Here is a 6,674-nt window from a genome sequence, read left to right on the forward strand (position 1 = left end):
ATCACATAATATTTCTTCTTCTCTTTCTTCCTAATATTCTGTCCCAAAGAAACTGCTTGGAAGTAATATCCCTTCATTCCCACTTAATCATTTTAAGGGAGTCATCAAGGTTCTATTACTTTTCATATTCTTGCCCTGGTCCCCACCTACCTGTTTGGGAGAAAGTAATATTCTATTTAGGTTCTTTATAACTTTATAGGTGCATTACTATATGATGAGTACCACAAACCTGAAGTTCTATCTCATATTTAATTCATATGGGTAACTGTATGAAAGCTGTTATTCAAATCTAACCTAAAAAAAAAAAATCTAACCTAGGTCCAAATGGTCCAGTAAATGTTCATATTTAGAAAAATTTCAACTCTGATATGATACTGCCTTTTAAACCCTTCCTTCTTATAGTCATGTGTTTCTGTAGAGCTTATGCAGCATTCGTTCAGTGATTCGTTTATTACGGTTGTAGTTTGCAATCTTCTGGATCAGTTAGCAAAGGAATTGTGAGCTAGTGAGTTAACAGAAAAATTCTTATTATTAAATAAATAATATTTAAGTTATTTATTTACATTAATCTTTATTTTTTGAAAAATGTACGTGTGGTTTTTTTACAATCACTTCCCTAATTAATTTGGCAATCAAAGTAGCTAGGTCCTTCTCAACTTCTGTAAGTTTAACCAAGAACATTTTAATACGTTAAGAAAACCTTATGGCAGGGCTGGGGATTTAGCTCAGTGGCAAAGCGCCTGCCTGGCAAGCGCAAGGTCATGAGCTCGGTTCCCAGTACCGGAGAAAAACCAAAAAAAAACAAAAACAAAAGAAAACCTTATGGCTTACACATTGAAAGCTCCACCTTTTAATTATATGTAACTAAAATATAGCCTCACAATTGAATTAGAGGACTCCTGAGAACTAAGTCATAATAATTAAACACCTTAAGCTATGTTTTTTCTTTAACCAAGGGAAAACTCTTACATTATTGTTGACAAACAATTATAGACATTGTATTTATAAAACCAATATTCTGACATTATCTCAGTTAACCAGCTGGGTGGAAATGTGTTAGTAACTTTAAAGACAACACTGGAAGAAAGATAGCGTCTTTAATAAATGGTTCTGGTATGTGGCTTTCCACATACCAAAGACTAAAACTAGACCCATCTCTCTCACCATGTGTTCAACTAAAATCAAAATGGTTCGGAGACCTAAATACTGAAATGGAAATCTGAGTCTGCCCCAAGTGAGAATAGATAGAACTCTTGAAGACATAGGTGTAAACAAAGACCTCATGAACAAAATCTGGATTGCTCAGGAAATACTACAAAGAATCAACAACTGGGATCTCATCTTATTAAAAAAACCTTACAGCAAAAGAAATCAACAACAGAGTGAAAAGACAGCCTATAGTGTGGGAAAAAAATCTTAGTGGTTTTTCAGACAAAGAACTAAAATCTAGAACATATAACGTATTGAAAAAAATCAGACCCCCCCAAATTTAAAGACCCAGTCCAAAAATAGGCATTTGAAATGAATAGACACTCTCAAATGAAAAAGTACAAATGGCAAAAAAAATGGAAAAAATGTTCAGCATCATTGGTTCTTTGAGAGACAGAAATTAAAACAATACTGAGATTCCATCTCACCCCAGAAAGAATGGCTGTTATCAAGGAATCAACCAACTATAAATGCTGGTGGGGCTGTGGGGGAAAAGGAACTCTTCAGTGTTGGTGGTACTATAGACTGGTACAACCACTGTGGGAATCAGGGCAGAGATTTCTCAAAATGCCAGCACTAGAAGTCCCATTTGACCCAGCTATGCCTCTTCTTGGCATATTCCCAATGAAATTAAAAGCATCATACCACAGTGATATGTGTGCAGTCATGTTTATAGCAGCACAATTTGTAAAAGCTAAATCTTAGAAACAACCCAAGTGCCCATCAATAGACAAATGGATAAAAAAGATGTGGATTTTTTTTATATGGTGGAGTAGTACTCAGCTATAAAGAATGATAAACTTGAGACTTTTATAGCTAAATGAATAGACCTTGAGGCCATACTCTTAAGGGAAATAAATAGAACACACATATGTAAATATCACATTGTCTGTCTGGTGTGAGAAACTGAAAGTGTAAATAAGAATCAAAATATATAATAGATATTGTGAAATAGGATGGAATTGTTCCAAAGGAAAGGGGAACTAAGGAAGGGGGAAGGGCGTAGAGTGAAGAAAAAGCTGAGAAGAGAAGGATAAAATGGAAGCAAAGCTTTGTAAATAAGGAGGGCAAGAGGGGTTGAAAGGAGGGGAGTGAATTGGAAAAACATGAGGGAGCAAGATATATCATTACAGGTACAAATTCCCTAGATGGATTGATAATTATATATAATGAAATTATACCAATAAATTTAATAATAAAAAATAAAGGAACACTTACCTTTGCTTCCCTTATAGATGAGCACTCATTTTCTAGGAGTTTAACAGTCTCCAACTAGAAAGGAAAAGAGACTTTCAGGATTGCAGAAAGAGGCACATTACCATTTCTTGACACACATCCCTGACAGAGGTGAACTTCCAAAACCTGTTCCATAGCCTCTGGCTAAATCTTCAGACACATCCACACAAGCGGACAGCCATAAACCAACCTAAAACTTCTCTGTAAAAAACCTGTCTCCTGGAAAACAAAACAAGTCAAGTAAAGAATACAAAGTCCTGTTTGCAAGAATAAAAATGTCCCCTTACAGGAACCCACATCACAATCTTGCATGCTCTCACCTTTTAACAGTTTGTTACTAGTAATGCCATTAAATGTGTACAAGGGATGATCAAAAGATATGGTGAATGCTTAAATTAAAAATGTATTACAGTAAAAGACATATTGTCTTTAATCTCCTTCAAAATATTTCCCCTTCCCTCACACACACTTGTCTCATCTTGGTTGCCAATTTCTGAAGCAATCCTGGAAGTTTTCCTTTGTGAGTGTCTTTATAAATACAGTATGGTAAACACTGGTGCTGAGTGCCATCCAAATGAAGGGCACGTTTGTAAAAGCATTATGGGATGTCCTCATGCGCCTTTCTCACTGGATCTGGCACCGTGTGCTTTTCGGTTCTTCCTCAAAGTCAAAACAAACACGAAAGCTAAAGGTTTTGAATCAAAGTAGAACACTGAAGCAACCAGAACAACACAACTGAAGACACTCAAGAAAGAGGAATTCCAGAAGTGCTTCAGAAAGTGGCAAGAGAAGTGTCCTTGAAGTTAGGGGGTGTTTTGGAGGGGGTCAATGGTAATATGTTTTTTACTATAATAAATTTTAAAAATTTAAACATTCACCATATTTGTTGATCATACCTTGTATTTATTGTAGAAGACCAAATGATGATCTAGGCAGAGAATATATCTATATCTATATCTATATCTGTATTTATCTATATCTATCTATCCATATATCTATATATCTATTTAGCTACATGCTCTGAAAATCTAAACATGGTATATCTATCAAAAACTTGAAGAATCTAATTGTTTTTTGTTTGCAAAGTAGCTAGGAAAGTAAATTAAAAAATAAATTACAAAGGCAGTTTAAAATATCTACATTAATGTAAATAGTTTGCCATATTACAGAATCTATCTATATGCATCTAGCTAGTTCAAAATTCTTTCCATGCACCTATTTAGGAGATTGCAAACTCCAGCAATGATAAAAGAGTCACTGGAAGAATTGTAAGGTCTTTTGAGCACTCTACGAAAGCTCACCAGAGTCACGTGAGACACATGATGGCAGGGTTTGAAATACAGCATCATGTCAGAGTTGATATTCTCTAACTATGGACACTTTCTGGACCACCTTGGGCGTAGATGGGCTTCTAGGAACATACAGAATTACCTTCACATTAATTAAATCTAAAATCTAAAAGTTCAGATTCATACCACTGACAATGTGGTAAACTAAGTATGAAGAACCACAGGATAACATTACTTCCCCCTAAGGTTGGGGTGTGTGGAAAGAGCATATGAAAGTAGAATGAGTGTGATGACTTCCTTACAAGGAATAAATGGACGTGAAAGAATATTATGCCACAGCAGCTACTCAGGGACAGGGTATTGGGAGGAACAAAAGGAAGAAATATTATTCACAGTAGGACACCTGTAGTTGATCACCCAAATAAAGAGGGGACCAAGGGCAACACTTAAAGGTCTTAGTATCAAGGAACTATTAGAACAAAAAGGAAAATCTTTTCAAATCTAACACGTGGGGCTGAGAGGGAGGCTCAGTGGTGGAGCCATTGCCTACCATGCGTGGGGCCCTTTATTCAATTCTTGGCAGAGGAAAAAAGAGCAGAGTTAAGAGAAACGGAGTTCACAAATAAAATAGATTGTGTAGTGGGAGCCATCAATCTAGTAAGAGGGAGTTAATCACAGTAAATGAAATAATAAAAAGGAGGAAGGGGGATAAACTATACAGTAAAGGAATTCTTCTCTTTTATAGAAAAATACAGAAACATCAGTGGACAAAGTGATTTCTTGCCTGACATTTGTTTCAGAATAACGTGAGATGCGGGAACTGGATGGTATTGGAGACAAATGAGCGAGCACACTTTAATAGTGGGTGAGGTTGTGTGAGGGGATAGGGTCCACTGTTCACTGCTCTGTGTGCTCACAATTCCCACCATAAATATGGAAAAAACAAAGTGATGCTGAGAGGTGTTTAACATATTTTAATAAATAAAATATGAAGTTCTTAAGATGTTCATACACAAAAACACAGAAGTGGTGAAAAGATTACTGAAATATAATACTGAAAGTTTAACAATACTTTTTTTCTGCCTAATGACACTAAGTGCTACTTATTTATTCATTTTATACACAAGGCCTGCCTGGCATGTGCAAGGTCCTGAGTTCAATTCCCGGTACCAAAAAAATTTTTGGACTGTAAAGTCTTACTTTTCAACTATAAATATGTATGTAGAGGGGATAAAAACATAAAAAGTTTTTCAAAGAAATTTGTATACTGAAAAAGTCAAGAGTGACTATATTAATGGGAATAATGATGGAGGAGTAATTTTTTAAATTAAAAAAACCACAGCCCTATGTTGTTTAAAGTTTATAATGAGCACTCTCAAAATACACTCAAGAGTTCATTACTGGGGCTGGGGATTTAGCTCAGCGGCAAAAGCGCCTGCCTGGCAAGCGCAAGGTCGTGAGTTTGGTTCCCGGTACCGGAGAAAAAAACAAAAAAAACAAACAAAAAAAAAAAAGAGTTCATTACTATTGAACACAATTTTAGGAAGTTTGAGCAGGACCAAGTGCACACTCCCAGGGGGCTGAGCACATTATTATTAAAGAGCTCAGTTGAAACTCTTAAAGAAATACACATTGTATAAATGACCATCATGTAATAATAATATTTTGATCTAACATTTTGCCATTTAAACATCACACATATGCATGCACACAAACACACATACACACACAAACACACATACATGACAATGGTATCAAGATTATTCAAAAGGAGAATCTGTACTCTTCAACAAATGATACTGGGAAAACTGGACATCTATATGCAAAAGGATGATTTTGGACTCCTATACCACACCACATACAAAAACTGACTCAACATGGGTCAAAGACCTAAATGTAAGCACTAATATTAAATTTTAAGAGACTGTTTAGATGTAAATCATTGTGATCTTACACTGCAGTGCAATATTTTAAATGGGAGACCAAAAATAGAAACAATAAATATAAATAAAACTAAACTTCATCAAAATTAAAACCTTTCATGCATCAAAGGACACTATCAGGAAAATAAAACTATACCTATAGAATGCAAGAAAATATTTATAAGTCATATAAGTGGCAATAGTCAGGTATTTAGAATATGTAAATAACTCCTATAACTCAGCATCAAAAAAGAAAACAACCCAATTTAAAAATGGTGCAAGACCTCAATAGACATTTCTACAATGCAGTATACAAATGATCAATAAATACACAAAAAGCTCAGCTTTATTAGTCACTAGGGAAATGCAAACCAAAAGCACAATGAGCTACCACTTCAATGTCCATTAGAATGATTAGAATAAAAACTCGGGTTCCAACTTGTGTTGGTAAAGATGTGGAAAAGTTGGAATCCTCAACGCCTTGCTGGTGGGAATGTTAAATGCTGCAGCCTCTGTGGAGAACAACTAGGCAGCTCCTCAGCAAATTCAACTTAAAATTTTCTCATAAGTGATCAGCTGACTAGAAAACATGTTCACACAAAGCAGGTACACAGATATTCAAAGTAGTATTATTTCATAATATCTCCAAAGTGAAAAGAACTAAAATGTCTATCAACTGGGGAATATATAAATAGTATGTAGACCATACATATAATGGAATGTTATTTCTTCGTGAAAAATAAGGACGTGCTTTAGATGATACAGGATAGATGAACTACGAAATCATTGAAAAAAGCCACATAGAAAAGCCACGTAGTCTATGAGTCCATTTACACGAGATGTTCAGAAAAGGAAAATTTGGCCTGGCATGGTGCTGCACACCTGTAAAACCAGCATATGGGAGGCTGAGGCAGGAGGATTGTGGGGAGTTCAAGGCCAGCCTGGGCTACATAGTGAGTTCAAGACCACCCTGAACTACACAGCAAGGCCCGGTCTCAAAAAAAAAAAAAAAAAAAAA

This window comes from Chinchilla lanigera, unplaced genomic scaffold, assembly GCF_000276665.1.
Source record: "Chinchilla lanigera isolate Chin_1 unplaced genomic scaffold, ChiLan1.0 scaffold00050, whole genome shotgun sequence".
In the NCBI taxonomy this organism is placed as follows: domain Eukaryota; kingdom Metazoa; phylum Chordata; class Mammalia; order Rodentia; family Chinchillidae; genus Chinchilla; species Chinchilla lanigera.